The 15433-nt window shown below is 38.1% G+C and overlaps 1 protein-coding gene across 4 annotated transcripts in view; it reads right to left on the reverse strand.

The window, feature by feature from the left end:
• The window catches only part of CUL2 (cullin 2), an 84215-nt gene extending 69087 nt beyond the window's left edge, over window positions 1-15128 (reverse strand). For 2 of the 4 annotated variants that reach the window (XM_033106580.1, XM_033106581.1), the window contains exon 1: window positions 14968-15128. The gene's annotated coding sequence lies outside the window, so the exon portion shown is untranslated. Of the gene's footprint in view, window positions 1-14728; window positions 14905-14967 lie in introns of those variants that run through there. The other 2 variants (XM_033106578.1, XM_033106579.1) reach the window with 2 other exon arrangements.
• Between the last annotated feature and the right edge of the window lie 305 nt (window positions 15129-15433).

Consider the following 15433-nt stretch of genomic DNA (forward strand, 5'->3'; position numbering starts at 1 on the left):
GACTACTATGAACAATAAATTTGACAACCTAGAAGAAATGGATAAAGTCCTAGAAACAGAATCTACCAGGACTGACTTTTGAAACAGAAAATCTGAACAGATTACTAAGGAGATTGCATCAGTAATCAAAAACCTCCCAACAAACAAAAGTCCACGACCAGACAGCTTCAGTGGTGAATTCCATCAAACATTCAAAGAATTAGTACCAAGCCTTCCTAAACTCTTCCAAAAAAACTGAATAGGAAAGAACACTTCCAAACTCATTTTACAAGGCTAGCATTACCCTGATACCAACACCAGAGAAGGACACCACAAGAACAGAAAATTATAGACCTATATCCCTGATGAACACAGATGTAAAAAAATCCTCAACAAAATATTAGCAAACCATATTCAACAAGACATTAAAAGGATCATACACCATGATCGAGTGGGATTTATTCCAGGGATACAAGGTGGTTCAATATCCACAAATCAACCCATGTGATAGATCACATTAACACAGTGAAGGATAAAAATCATATGATCATCTTAAATAGATGCGGAAAACACATGACAAAATCCAACACCGTTTCATGACAAAAACTCTGAACAAAGTGGATATAGAGGGAACATGGTACCTGAACATAATAAAGGGCATATATGACAAATCCACATTAACATCATATTCTCACCACTATTATTCAACATAATACTGGAAATCCTGGCCAGAGCAATGAGACAACGGAAAAAAAAAAGGCACCCAAATCAGAATGGAAGAAGCAAAACCGTCACTATTTGCAGATGACACGAAAAGCCCTAAAGCCTCCTCAAAAAAACCTGTTAAGAGCTAACAAAGTAGAGTTGCAGAATACAAAATCAACGTACAAAACTCTGTCATGTTTCTATACATTAATAACAAACTACGCAAAAGAGAATCAAGAAAACAATCCCATTTAGAATTGCATTCAAAAGAATAACATACCTAGGAATAAATTTAAGCAAGAAGGTGAAAGACCTGTACATGAAAACTATAGAACAATGATGAAAAAAAATTGAAGACACAAATAAACGGAAAGACATCCCATGTTCATGGAATAGAATATTGTTAAAAATGTCCATACTAGCCAAAGCAATCTACAGTTTCAATGCAATCCCTACCAAAATTCCAATGGCATTTTTCACAGAAACTGGGCGTGGGGGAACTAAAATTTATATAGAACAAAACAAACTCACAGATACACAGAACAGATTGGTGGTTGCCAGAGGCAGGGGTTAGGGAGGATGGGCAAAATGGGTGAAGGGAGTCGCAAGGCAAAAAATTCCACTTATAAAATAAATTAGTCATGAGGATGTAATGTATAGCATGGTAACCATAATTAATAATACCGTAGTGCACATTTGAAAGTTGCTAAGAGAATAAATCTTAAAAGTTCTCATCGCAATAAAAAATTTTATAACTATATATGGTGATGGATGTTAACAAGACATACTGTACTGATCATCTGGCAACACATACAAAAACTGGATCATTACGTTGTACACCTGAAACTCATGTATCAATTATATCTCAATTAAAAAAGAAAGAAAGACATGCCACAGCATGAAAATATCTGTAAAATATGTATCTTATACAGGGCAGATACACACACACAGGATTGGTACCCAGAATGTATAAAAAACTCTCAAAGCTCAATAATAAGAAAACATACAACCCAACTAACAAATGGGCAAAAGACAAAAGACCCAAACAGACAATTCAGAAATACTCATGGCAAATAAGCACATAAAACATGCCCAGTATCATTAGTCATTAGGGAAATGCATATTAAAATCTCAGTAAGATACCACCACACACTTATTAGAATGGCTCAAAAAACTGATAGTATCAAATGCTGATGAGAACAACATAGAACAACTGAAACCCTCATATGCTGCAGACGGTAACTTAAAATGAAATAACCATGTAGGCAGTTTCTATTTAAAGTTAAACATACACCTTCCATATGACCCAGCAATCCCATTTCTGTGTATTTATACGTAAGAAATGAAGACATATATTTACAAAAAACCTAAACAGAGATTTTTTGATCACCTTTATTTGTAACTGACCAAAACTGGAAACAATCCAAATATCCATGAACTGGTGAATAAAAATCAAAATGAGGTGCATTCACACAATGGTACACTACGGTATTCAGCAGTAAAATGGAACGAATTACAGATGCATGGACAACAATAGATAAGCTTCAAAACCACATTGCTAAGTGAAAGAAGATAGATTCATTAGGCTACATATTGTGATTCAATTTATATGACATATCGGACCATAATGTGAAGAAGACTACAGCAATCAATAAGCAAGCTTGAGACAGTGTCCACTAAATACCTTAAAAATTACCGGGCTTATTTCATTTTATTTTTAATGGTCATATATTTTTTTATTATTTTCATTTTAAAACAACATAATAGTTACACGTTTCACCCCTCACAAGGTGATAACTCCCCACCCCCAATCTATCACCCCTCTGACTAGTACATAGCTGTGACAATGATAAAATATTCTGTATCTTGATTGTGGTAGTGGTTACACTACCACAAAAATTGACAAAATTCAAAGAACTATGTATCTTTTTTAGGGTGAGTTTTACTATGTGTAAGTTATACCTCAGTAAACCTGATCCCTCAAACTCAACATGTCCATCCTTTTCCAGTATTCCACCTCTCAGTAATGACATTATCATCCACCTCTCTCCTGAAGCTAGAAATTTTATTCATCATTCTTCATTTCCTTTATTCTCCTCTACAAATCAATCCAATCAATCAACAAGTCCTGTCAACGCTACCTTCTAACCATTTCGTGAACCCATCCATGTCTTCCCACCCCCACGGACATCACCCTAATCCAAACCACCACCTCTACCCGACCAGTGCCATCGCCTCTTAAATGACCTGCCTATTTCTCTTTGCCCCCTTGGTCCATTCCATATACTGTGGCCAACGTAAGCTTTCCAAAATGCAAATCTAATTATACCTCCTTAAATTCTTCAAATACTTTAACTTATAATCTTCAGTATGTATTGAATATTTTATTGTGTAATAAAAAATAAAACTGTGCTTTCTTAATCTATCACTCTGACACCTTTCCCACGAAAGTCAGTAAATACTAATATTCTAAAAACAAGCATTTTAAAATCAGTTACCAGTTCTTAGAGAATAACTAGGTAACCTAAGGCAAAGATGAGAATAAAGAAGCAATCAGGAAAAACAAATTAATAAACTATCTAGATTTCCGATAGAAATGTTCTAAAATCTCTTTTGCTTGAGTTTTCCTCCTCACTACACATACTTCACTCCTGAGAACACTAAGAGCTGACCTGTCACTAACCGTCCTTTCCCCTAAGGATCGTCCTTTCCCCTAAGGATCGTAACTTTCCAGAGCTTTAGGTTTCTGAAGTTGAAAGAGAGCTCCGATATAACATGTACTATATGTTAACATAGCCTGACAAAATTCCCACCCCAAACATGTCTTTAAAAACAAAGTTACTAATAATAGCAGAAATAAAAAAGATATAACTTGGCCAAGATCAGATGGATTTTAATTTGAAGTGACACTATTCTTGACTTAGACATTTTTCATATATAGAAGTGCTTTGGATAATTGTATTTCTGCAGGTAAAACAGTCAAAGAATCTCAAGACATTTGATTTTAAGTATAGAACCGAGGTGGGTTGCATAATTAGATAAATATTTTACTTAAAATGTAAGCAATTTTAATAAAATGTATAACCATGCTCAACCTGATGAGTGTTACTATAGCTTAATCACTGATAAAATGTTTCAGTGTGCCACATTCCAGCTGCTTTCCAAAAGAATTGTCAGTAATATAAATGGCTAAACACAACATTGTGATTCTCTTCTTAGTAAAAGAAAAAAAAATGAAACAAAAACCACAGAATAACTTATTTCAGTATTGATTATAATCTGCAATAAAGACATGGCCGTTCCAAAAATTACCAATTAAATATAATAATGGGGCCAACTCTGTATACCACACGAGTCTGTATACCACAATTAGTTTTTTTAAACGACAGTCAGTGGGTTGAGAGCAGGTTACATTCTAGTACATAAAATAAGGAAAATACTTAAGACCCAATAAAAAGCATGACCAACTTTGCAATATTTTCCATTTCTAAAGCTGCCTCTGGTGCACGCTGACCAAAAATGCTACTGTAATTTCATATGAAAATAGACTCCAAGAATTCATCTAAACACTTTCATCTTATTGTATCAAATGAGTGAGCCATTAGACATAGCCAAGAGATATCTTTATTTGGAGGCGCAGGGTACAATGCTTTTTGTTGCAATAAGATTTGAGCCACAGAGCTCAAAATACTCCACAAATGTAATTTCTATCATATAACTTTCCTTCTTACGAATTTCTAATATAGTTATGTTCCAAAAAAGAGAGAGAGGAAGTTGGGGTAAAAAACAGTAAAGAGAAATACAGTAGCTTGTCATCAATCCCAGCTGGAAAGGAAGAAAACCTTAGTCTAAAAAAAAGGAGGGCAGACAGTGGGGAGCAGGGAATGTATTTATAGTACAATAAATAAGTTATAAAAGGTATTTTGGTCCAAAATAAACCTACTTGACTAGAATTAAAGACCCTTCCCTCCTCAGTGACCTTGAGATTCCCCCACAAGTCTGAACAGACTGTACTTTAACTTTTTACATCGCTCTTATCAACATGAAGTTTAATATCTTTTTACTTGCTTTCTCACTTTTTTCTTTTTTCAATAGTCTAGGCAAGAATTCAAGGCACCAACTAGCCTTAAAAAGTAATTATTCTCATGTAGGTCTCTCAGATGAGTTAGAGAACTTGAATTTGTCTTAGTCCCTCATGGGTAGGCAAGCCCACTTGGCATGCAGGCCAAAGCTGTGACCAACCAGCCCTTTCACAAGTAATCAAAACATTCAGAGCTCTTCTTTTTTTCTATGCCTGACCTTCTATCCAAATATTAAAAACAGTTCTCTAGCCATCCTCTCTTTGTACTACCCAGTGACTTGCAATGTTTGTTATCCTATTCTTTTGAAAGCTAAATTAAGTCACCCATATATAAAACCCTTGGATTTAAATCTTTTCTCACAAATGTTAGGCTAAGATGCTAAGTTTAGTGGTAATTTTCCTTGTTTTATCTGTGTTGTCTTCTTTTTTCTTTTCTTGGTTATGGTGTTACACTGCTTTTATGGAGGAAGGGGATCACACTCTAACCAGTTTCTAGCGGTGTTTTATTGACTGTAATAAAATCCAGAATCCTTGCTTCACCTTCCAATTCTTATCAACTTTATTTATCACTATTTCTCAACTGGTCTGGCACAAATTAATCTCTGTGCCAGATTCTATATAACATTTTAATTCCCACTTACGTCCTAGCACTGCTATAGAAGACACAGACATAGGGAATAAAAAAATATTATCCAGCTAAGGCAGATACATACCAACTGTGTGGACTACTTTGTGTTTAAAATCCCCAAGACAGTTTGCAGTACGGACAACACAACCTCTTACAGTCCCATTCTTTCACTTAAGTGTCCTTTACCGTAAAGAATCAAGACAACCCAATAAAGCAAGTTACAAGAATGAATTGGACATAATGACACCATTTTCCCACAGGAGGGGCACTCAGCAGGACGTACTCTGCCAATTCTTTACCATCATCATAACAGCGTCTAATTACAGAGTTGTGAATAAAATAATAAAGCAACCTTTCTTAACCACATATATTCAAGACACTATGCTAAACACATTATATACATTATCTCATTAACTCCTCTGAATATTCCTAAAATAGCTACTATTATTCTCCTTGTTTTAAAGATGACAGACTGACATCTAGCAAATTAGGGTAAAATACACAGAACGACTAACTACCAAAGCCAGAATTTGAACCCGGATCTACCTGGCTTCAAACACAAAGCTCTTATTCGCTGCCCTCTACTGCATTTTTATTATTTGCCAATCGTAGAAACTAGAGTTGGCTCAGAGGAAATGGACGGATGATAGGACAGCCCTCTAGAAGGCAAGTCGCACCCAAAAAGCCTTAGGGTGGCCGAGGAAGTTCCTGCTAAATGTTAAAACATTAAAAAGAAAAAATTTTGGTCTCAAAATGAGAAGTTTGTGAGCCAAGAAACGAATCCTCTAACTTGGCTCTGTCGATGACACTGTGATCCTAGGCTAGATGCTCTTTCATTTTCTCCATCCGCACAACATGAAAATAGTACAAAACACAGTATTTATAAATACATTTCAGGTTCACTGGACAATGCTAAGATTAGGGAGCATTACTTCCTACTCTTCTCTATAATTCTACTTTTCCGTCCATGCTTTTGAACCTAATGAAGACCAAAACTGGACTGCTACTGAACTCTCTATGCCTTCACTCTCTCGTACATTATTCCCATTTTACCCATTAAAAGGCTTTCTTTCGTTCCACTTTTCTCATAAGCAGTTCATTTTAATGTTTCTCTGTTTTAGATAGAGAAAAATGCAATCCCTTTCATCATAAGGACATACAATTTCCTTCATCCTTGATTATCTTTTTTATAACTGCTTCTTTTAGCCCTCTGAAAATTAAATTTCAAGCTAGTCAAAGTTTGCAGCTATCTACCTGTAAGTGCCAATATTAAGCCATCTATTGGTAACCCAGGCAAAATATACTGTCCTTACTTACACTACATACAAAAATTAATCAAAATGGATCAAAGACCTGTATTTAGGAGCTAAAACTATAAAACTCTTAAAACACAGAAAAAAGCTTTGTGACAATGGATTTATCAATGATTTCTTGGCTATGATACCAAAAACACAGGTAACAAAAGAAATCATAAATTGGTCTTTATCAAAATTTTAAAACTTTCATGCATTAAAGGACACTACCAAGAGAGTAAAATGACAACCCACAGAATGGGAGAAAATATTTACAAATCATATGTCTGGTAAGAGATTAATATCCAGAGTATACAGAGAACTATACCTCAACAACAAAAACCCAATTTAAAAGGACTTGAGGGGCGGCTGGATGGCTCTGAACAACAGGGTTGCCGGTTCGATTCCCACGTGGGCCAGTGAGCTGCGCCCTCCACAACTAGATTGAAAGACAACGACTTGGAGCTGATGGGCCCTGGAGAAACACAGTTCCCCAATAAAATTAATTTTTTTAAAAATGGGGAAAAGATTTGAATTGACATTTAAAAATAAAAATAAAAGAAAGGCTTGATAGACATTCCTCCAAAGAAGATATACAAATGGCCAATAGCACATGAAGAGATGTTCAACATCACAAGGGTTAGGGAAATGTAAATCCAAACCAAGTGATACCACTTCATACTCAATAAGATAGCTATTATCAAAACAAACAAAAAATGGAAAATAGCTAATGTTGGAGAGGATGTGGAGAAACTGGAACCCTAGAACATTGCTGGCGGGAACATGAAACGGTACCGCCACTATGGAAAACAATTTAACAGGTCCTCAAAAAGCTAAACACAAAATTATCATGTGCATCCAGCAACTGCACTCCAAGGCAGATACCCAAAGGAACTGAAAGCAGAGACTGGAAAGGATACGTGTGCTCCAATATTCACTTCAGCATTATTTACAACAGCCAAAAGGTGGAAACAACTCAAGTGCCCATCAATAGAAGAAGGGATAACCAAAATGTGGTACACACATAAATGGAATATTATTCAGTCATAAAAAAGTTCTGATACATGCTACAATAGGGATGAACCCTGAAGACATTATATCAAACCAAATAAGCAAGACACAAAGGACAAATACTTTATGATCCTACTTACATGAGGTATCTACAATAGGCAAATTCATAAAGACAAAAAGTAAATTAGCAGTTACCAACGTACTGGCGGGCACGAGGCGTTACTGCTTGACGGTTGTAGTTTCTATTCAGGGAACTGAAAACGTTTTGGAAATAGATGGTGGTGACAGGGACACTGTGAGTGCAGTTAATGCCAGTGAACTGCACACTTAAAAATCAATAAAATGGTAAATTTTACGTTACATATATTTTACAACACACAAAAAAAATACAAAATAAAAAAGCAACTGTCCTTATTCTAAGCGCTTAAATGGACCAAAAAATTCTGAGGCAAAAGAAAGCATTAAATCTCAGTGCAAACTGCTCTCTAAAAAACTTTAAATGGATGCTTAATAATCAAAACAATACTTAAAACTATGAAGACAAAATATCATTATTTTTGGTTCAGACAGGCCAAAGGAGAACTACTTTGAGATATAGCTTAAATTTTCCACGGCTGAGGATTACTAGCTATCTTTGCCTGTCGTCACAGTATTCATTATTTCGGTAACTTCATACTATTTACATGATTATTATGACTATTAGAAAAGTATGCTTTATTCTCACTATCAGAAAATACCAGTTATAAATCAAAGGGGACAGCTAGCATACACTCTATAGTGTTTGACTAGAATAGTTATCAGTATAAACTCATGGTTTTTAATACACACAAACAGATAAAAAGATATAGAAATAAACACAGATGTTTATGTATGCATGGATTAGTATACATACATATACAGAGGGTGCCAAAAAAATGTATACACATTTTAAGAAAGGAAAAAACTATTAAAATTGTAATACTCAATATATACTGATAACAAAAGATGACTACAAGTCACGTTTGACTTCTGCAATTACAAGAGGTGCTCAAAGTGGTTACCATCAGCGTCCAGACACTGCTGATTACGGAGAACTACTGCTTGAGCCACGCTAACCAAAGCGTCCACTTGCATGCATTTTTTGGCACCACCCCCCCACCCCGTATTTCTAGCCCTGCCACTGAGAGGGCCTAGGAGCAACGACAGCCCAGTGACAATGAGCACACATAGCATCCAGATCTTGGTTTCTAAATACCATCCTCCAACAAGGAATCAGAGCTTCTTGGAGAAATGATTGATTCCAGGGCTAAAGAAGATGAAACAAGTTGAAAATACAGAGAGTCAACCTGAAGGCCAGCCATCCTGCAACAATCAGCAATACAATAAATAATGACAGTATTAGATTGTAAACCATAGAATGAAACAAATATCTATCACAATACTGACATAAACAAATTGCTAAATAAATAAGTGCAGAGAGGGGGCAGTTCTCCCTTACAGAAAAATTCCAATTAATAAATAATTGGAATTATAATAAATAATAAATGTAGAAGGAAATTAGAAAAATATAAAATCACCATCAAGCAAACTCCAATAAATTGTCTAACAAAGAATGCTGAAATGAGTGAGCAAAAGCTTTAGAAGAACAGGATACCTGCATAGTTTCAACGAATCTCCCCAAGATAGCAAGTATTTACAAAGAGAAAAAATACTAATTTTACAACTGGAGAAATTTGGCAGACATGACCTTAACCAAATGAGTTAACATCATCTCTAAAAGGATGTACTGACAGCCTATACCCTCTGTTATAATGCACCGAGTAGGACTCAACATCACTTCCGTATGCAGTATTTTCCCAAAAATGCATGACCTCAAACTAATAATGAGAAAACATCAGACAATTCACATTGAGAGACATTCTACAAAATAACTGATCACACTCATCATAACTGTGCAGGTCACAAAAGATGAGAAAAGATTGTCAGATCAGAAGAGACCAGGGAGACTCAACCAAATGCCATGTCTGATCCTGGATAAAATCCAGAAACACAAAAAGGACATTAGCGGAAAAACTGGTGCGAGTCAAGTCAGGTCAGTAGTTTAGTTCATAGTATTGTACCACTGTTGAATTTCCTGGTTTTGAACATTGTGTTCTGGTTGATAGAAGTTGTTTAACATTAGGAAAAGCTGAGTGAAGGGTATATTTGAGCTCTTTGTACCATTTTTGCAACTTTTCTTTAAGTCTAAAATTATTTCAAAATTTTAAAAAAAAATGGTTTTAAAATGTACCTTGTACTTTCTCACCTTCAACTGAATTAAAACAAAGTTGAGAAATTCAATCATTTACAGAGTAAATCCAGTATTTCATTATTTGGAAAGCAACCTACATTAGAACATAACTGTAAGTCACCGAGATAATAGATCTTTATTATCTATTCGCTGCATTCCAGAACTCTACCAAGTGCTAGAAATGTTGCCTTCGAGAAGCTTCCAGTTGTCTCAGCAAATCTGAAATATTCCATATCATGCAGAACACATTCTCTGGTCAAAGTGCAATTAAATTAGAACAAAAAAAGAAGAGAAGAAGGAGAAGCTTACAGTTGACAAAAGAAATAAAAATAAATGATAAACTATCAACCTGACTGATGAAAAGTTATGACACACACAGACTATAGTCTAATGATTCAATAACTAACAACAGTAACATCATTTATAATGTTAAAGTATAGAAATGAAAATCCTTTGGTTAACTAAAATCTTCAAATAGGACATTAACACCTATACATTTACAGAATTTAAGTAAGCTTAACAAATTCACTACACATATTTCATACAGTAGTCCTATACGCAATAATTAGTATCTAATACTCCAAAAAAGTACTACTAAGTATTTTCTATCAAAGATTGTATTTCTACAACACAGACACTCGAGACTTACTTTAATCTCAGGCAATAAAAATAAATAAATAGGGGCCGGCCCGGTAGCTCAGGCAGTTGGAGCTCCATGTTCCTAACGATTCCCGGTTCGATTCCCACATGGGCTAATGGGCTCTCAACCACAAGGTTGCCGGTGGTTCGATCCCTCGACTCCTGCAAAGGATGGTAGGCTGCACCCCCTGCAACTAAGATTGAACACGGCACCTTGAGCTGAGCTGCCGCTGAGCTCCCGGATGGCTCAGTTGGTTGGAGCATATCCTCTCAACCACAAGGTTGCCGGTTCGACTCCCGCAAGGGATGGTGGGCTGCGACCCCTGCAACTAGCAAGGGCAACTGGACCTGGAGCTGAGCTGTGCCCTCCACAACTAAGACTGAAAGGACACAACTTGACTTGAAAAGTCCTGGAAGTACACACTGTTCTCCAATAAAGTCCTGTTCCCCCTCCCCAATAATAATAATAAAAAAAATCTAAATAAATAAATAAATGAGACATAACAATAACAAAAATAACCACAAAAAATCAAATTGAACTAAATAGTTATTAAACCAAGAACAATCTCAGAAAAAAACAGGTAGGTTAATTTATATAGAAAGTATCTGGCTAAAGGCAGCTAACTGAAAATCAAAATGTCAACCAATACAGAAAATGTTACAAACTCAGTGGCGAACGAACACATTATGAGTCTGGATTTTTATTTCTTCAAAATAATGCTTAAAGCAAATTAAAATCTCCATCTCCCCTCCTCCAGGTGACTCAATCAACAGGGTTTAACTGCACCCCAAAAGTTGCTGCAGATGCTACATCATGATCTTAACACTAACCCCTATTTCCAAACTTTTAAGAACCAAAGGAACTGCACTGTTCTAGTATCTCCAATAGGCCTTTCCAAATCAAAGTAGTAACATAGGATGCATCTATATATTAAAGATAGTAACAAGGATTATGTTGTGCTAACATCTGCAATGTAACAGCAACATTACTATTAAGATTCAAACCCAGGCAAAGAGCCAGATCACTCTGAATAGATATAGTGATAACTGATTACTGAGAGAGAATTGAGTCATACATCTCAAGTATCAATAACTTGTTATAACTCCCATAATAACTTTCTAAATTTCTGCTTGTTTTTCCAAGATTTAACATTAGCCAGTCAAAAATGTTAAGATTCAAGGCCTAATCCTGTCATCAATTTACTTGATTTTAAATGACAGTACATACATGAAAACACTGCTTTCAATAATAATCTCTTTTCCAGCATATAAATACAACAGGCAGATATGAAAGGGGAACACAAAAGAAAAAATGCAAACTTTCCTAAAATGTCTCACAAAAACCAACAGCTCTTTAAATAACTCCACATCTGTAGGTCCAAAACTCAAAGGGGGCAGGAACTAAGTCAGAAAATGTTGCAGTGCCCCCTGGCTTTGTCCCCCGCTTTCTACCTTGTTTCTTTAGGTGGTCCTATACTGTTTCATAACTTTTAAATACTATTTAATGTTCTAAAAAATACAAGGTATCAAAGCAGGTGAAGTATGCTACCACTTTTGCAAAGTGGGAGGAAGAATATGTATTTGCTTATACACGCACAAAATACATCTTTGTAAGGATAAGTAAGAAAACAATACTGGCTCCAACCAAAACTGAGTGACAGAGGACAAATTGGGGAGATTTTCATTCTATACCTCCATCAAACATTTTATATTTTGAATCATACAAAGTTTTTATTCAAAACACAAATATAATAACCCAACAAATAAATGCTGATGATTCCCCATTTCTATCTTTCTCTCTCCACTAGAATTTAAGTCTCATGAAGGCAGACATTTTTGTATATTTCTTCACTACTATATTCCCACTGCCTGGTCCGTAGCTGGTGCTTGAAAAATATTTGTTGACTGAAATACTCCTTAACTTCTCCACTGAATTCCAGACTTGTACATCCAATTGCCTACTTCTCACCTCTGCTTGAACATCTACTAGGTCCTACATCTAATAGGTCCTACTTAACATGCCCAATCCTACCCTATCCCCGTGTAAAAACCTGCTTCCTTCACTTCTTCCCCATCTCAATACGTGGCATCACCATCCTTCAGTTGAAGCCCAAAGCCTAGACATCACTTCTGTCCCAACCAACTGCACTTCCATCCACACCACAAGTTCAATAAATACCTTTAACTCCAAAACATACGGCAAACCCTTTTTTACTTGTCTCTAATACTCAAACTACTCAACCTGCCACACCTTTTTCACTGGTCTCCCTGCTTTCTTTTTCCTCTTAGCCAATCTCCCCCATAGTCACCGTAAATCAGGCCCTATCACTCCCGGCCTTAGAAAAATTCCAATAGCTTTTCAATGTACTTTAAAAATAAAAGCCAAAGGCCTTTGGACGATAAGACCTCATGTAATCTGGCCTAGGCTGTGACCTCACTTATCTTTTACAAGAGCCCACCCTCACTGAGCTTCCTTCGGTTTGTGAACCCAAGCTTGATACCACCTCCACGCATTTGTTGTTCCCCCAGAAAGGAACACTCTTCCCTCAGATCTCCAAAGGGTAAATCCCTCACCCTTTTCAGATACCAGCTCAAAGGTCACCTTAGACAGGTCTTTTCTGACCACAGCAATTAAAGCAGTCTTCTCCCACTCACTACAACTCCCACTCCCAATTTTATTTCCTTCGAAACATTTATGATTCTCTGACATTACTTTTATTTCTTATTTATTGTGTCTCTCCCTTCCCCACCAGAATTAAAGCTCCAGGAGGGCAGAAATTTCATGTGTCTTGTGTATTTTTGTATCCCTAAAGCCTGCAATAATGCTTGGCATAAAAATTGCATGCTTAATAAATACTTAACTGATAGATAAGGCAAAACTGACTTTAAAGAAGGTCTACAAGATTTAATTTAGTGACAGACTGGTGAGAATAAAAGACATGGATAAACTATCTTCACATTTATAAAATACTGAAAATCACCAGCGGGGGTGAAGTAAGACTATTTCAGATGCAGGTGAACATTCAAACATACAGAAAAGGTATTTTTCACACACTGTGTACATGCACACTGTAGAAATGTCCCAACTTATAAACAACATCTGAAAAAAATTTTAAAAGGGTGACTCAAAACATGGTGTACACCTGTTATTTCATCTGTGACTCTTTTGGAAGGGTGTTCCAAACACTGTATTTGGGCAAAAGAAGCAAAGTATAACCACTCTGTTCATTCGTCTGTCTTAGAAAGGAATTCGAGATTCTGAGGTTAGGGAACCGTCTTTTGAGTGTTTTTAAATGGCTATTATGCAGTCAGTAGTCACTCAGAACAAAGTGATTATATCCTATAGTTTACTATGAATGTTGGTTTGGGACAGGTCTAGTTCCAAGATTTTTATACTGTAAAGTCAAAGAATCTATAGTAAATGTTAACAGTGTATATCTTCAAAATTTAAACTTCCGAAGTACTGCCCTTCAACTGGTAATAGTACTAATCCCTGGGGGAAATCCATGAATCCAAGGCTGTTGCTGTTAATAATAACAGCCTGCAATTCACAGACGTGTTATGCACATGCACGTATTTGTGGAGTGGCAGGGAACGGTCCACACTCCCCAGGGTGTAAGTGCCCTGAAGAGAGCCTAAGGGTCTTATTTCACGAGACCCTAAATGTGGACACAGGTCGAGCATGTACGTCGGCTACTCCTCCCCACAGCTATCAATCTCCGCTGTCTGCGGAAACAAAAGTGAAAATACTCATGGTAAGGATGTAGCGATGGATGCCCTCCCCGCCAAACAGAGTTGTGTAGCCCTGCGAGCACGTAAATAAGCAGATGAGTAGACACACTCTCACCTTCCCTCCTTCGGAGGAAAATGGGGCCGAGGGAGGGGCGCCCAAGGCCGGGTTGGGGAGGCCCGGAATCCAGGCCAGAGGGTGGCGGGCTTAGGGGTCAGCGCTCAGGGTAGCCAGGGTCACTTACCATCTTCCTTGACCACCCTCCTCCACTCCTCGCCCCTCCCCCCTCCTCGCCCCCAACTCCTTTCCTCCGCCCAATCTCCGCCACCCATCAACCGGTAAGGGAAGTTTCCCCGCGCCTGCAGCCGGACTCCCCGACCCTCAGCGGGGTTACCTTCTGCAGAAGCAGGACAAGGGGCAGGGGACTAGGGGAGGGGAGGCAGCCCGAAAGAATGAAGGACGAAGCCCCGGCGAGGAAGGTGGGCGGCGGCGGCGGCTGTCACTCGCGTTCCCCTGCTCACAGCGCTGCCATTACTGTGCCCGAGGCCGCCTCCCCGGCCGGCCGCCGCCACCCGCCCTGAAGACACGGGGGGTGCTCCGCGGAGCCCGGGAGCCCGCGCGCCGCACGCTCACCTGCCGCCGCGCGGAGACACAGAGAAGCCCCGACGGGCCAGGGGCGAAGGGGAGGGGGGTGGGTAGGAAAGAACGGGCTGGTTACTGGATCCGTGAAACAATCGTCCTCCCAAGCGCCGGGCTTTTCCCGACACACACCCTCCGCGCTCCCTCTTCCGCTGCCTCCGAGTCCCCCCCTTGCGGCGCAATGGTAGAGTCCCCGTTACGGCAAGCGCAGGGAGCCTGCTTTAGTGCAATTGCGAAAGGCCGCGGAAATCAACACAGAATCCGGACGGACTCCTTGCGGTCCTCACTGTGAATGAGGCAATGACGGTTCGCTGAGCTCAAGAGACTCAGTACTCAGCACGTTTGGGGATGACATGCTAATAACAGTAGGTCAGAAAGGTGTTTTCAACAAAAGTGTTTTCCTTTGAGTTGTTTCAGACCTACCGGTATGTGAATATTCTCAGGCACCACAATCTCCTTG

This window comes from Rhinolophus ferrumequinum, chromosome 5 (genome assembly GCF_004115265.2).
Source record: "Rhinolophus ferrumequinum isolate MPI-CBG mRhiFer1 chromosome 5, mRhiFer1_v1.p, whole genome shotgun sequence".
In the NCBI taxonomy this organism is placed as follows: domain Eukaryota; kingdom Metazoa; phylum Chordata; class Mammalia; order Chiroptera; family Rhinolophidae; genus Rhinolophus; species Rhinolophus ferrumequinum.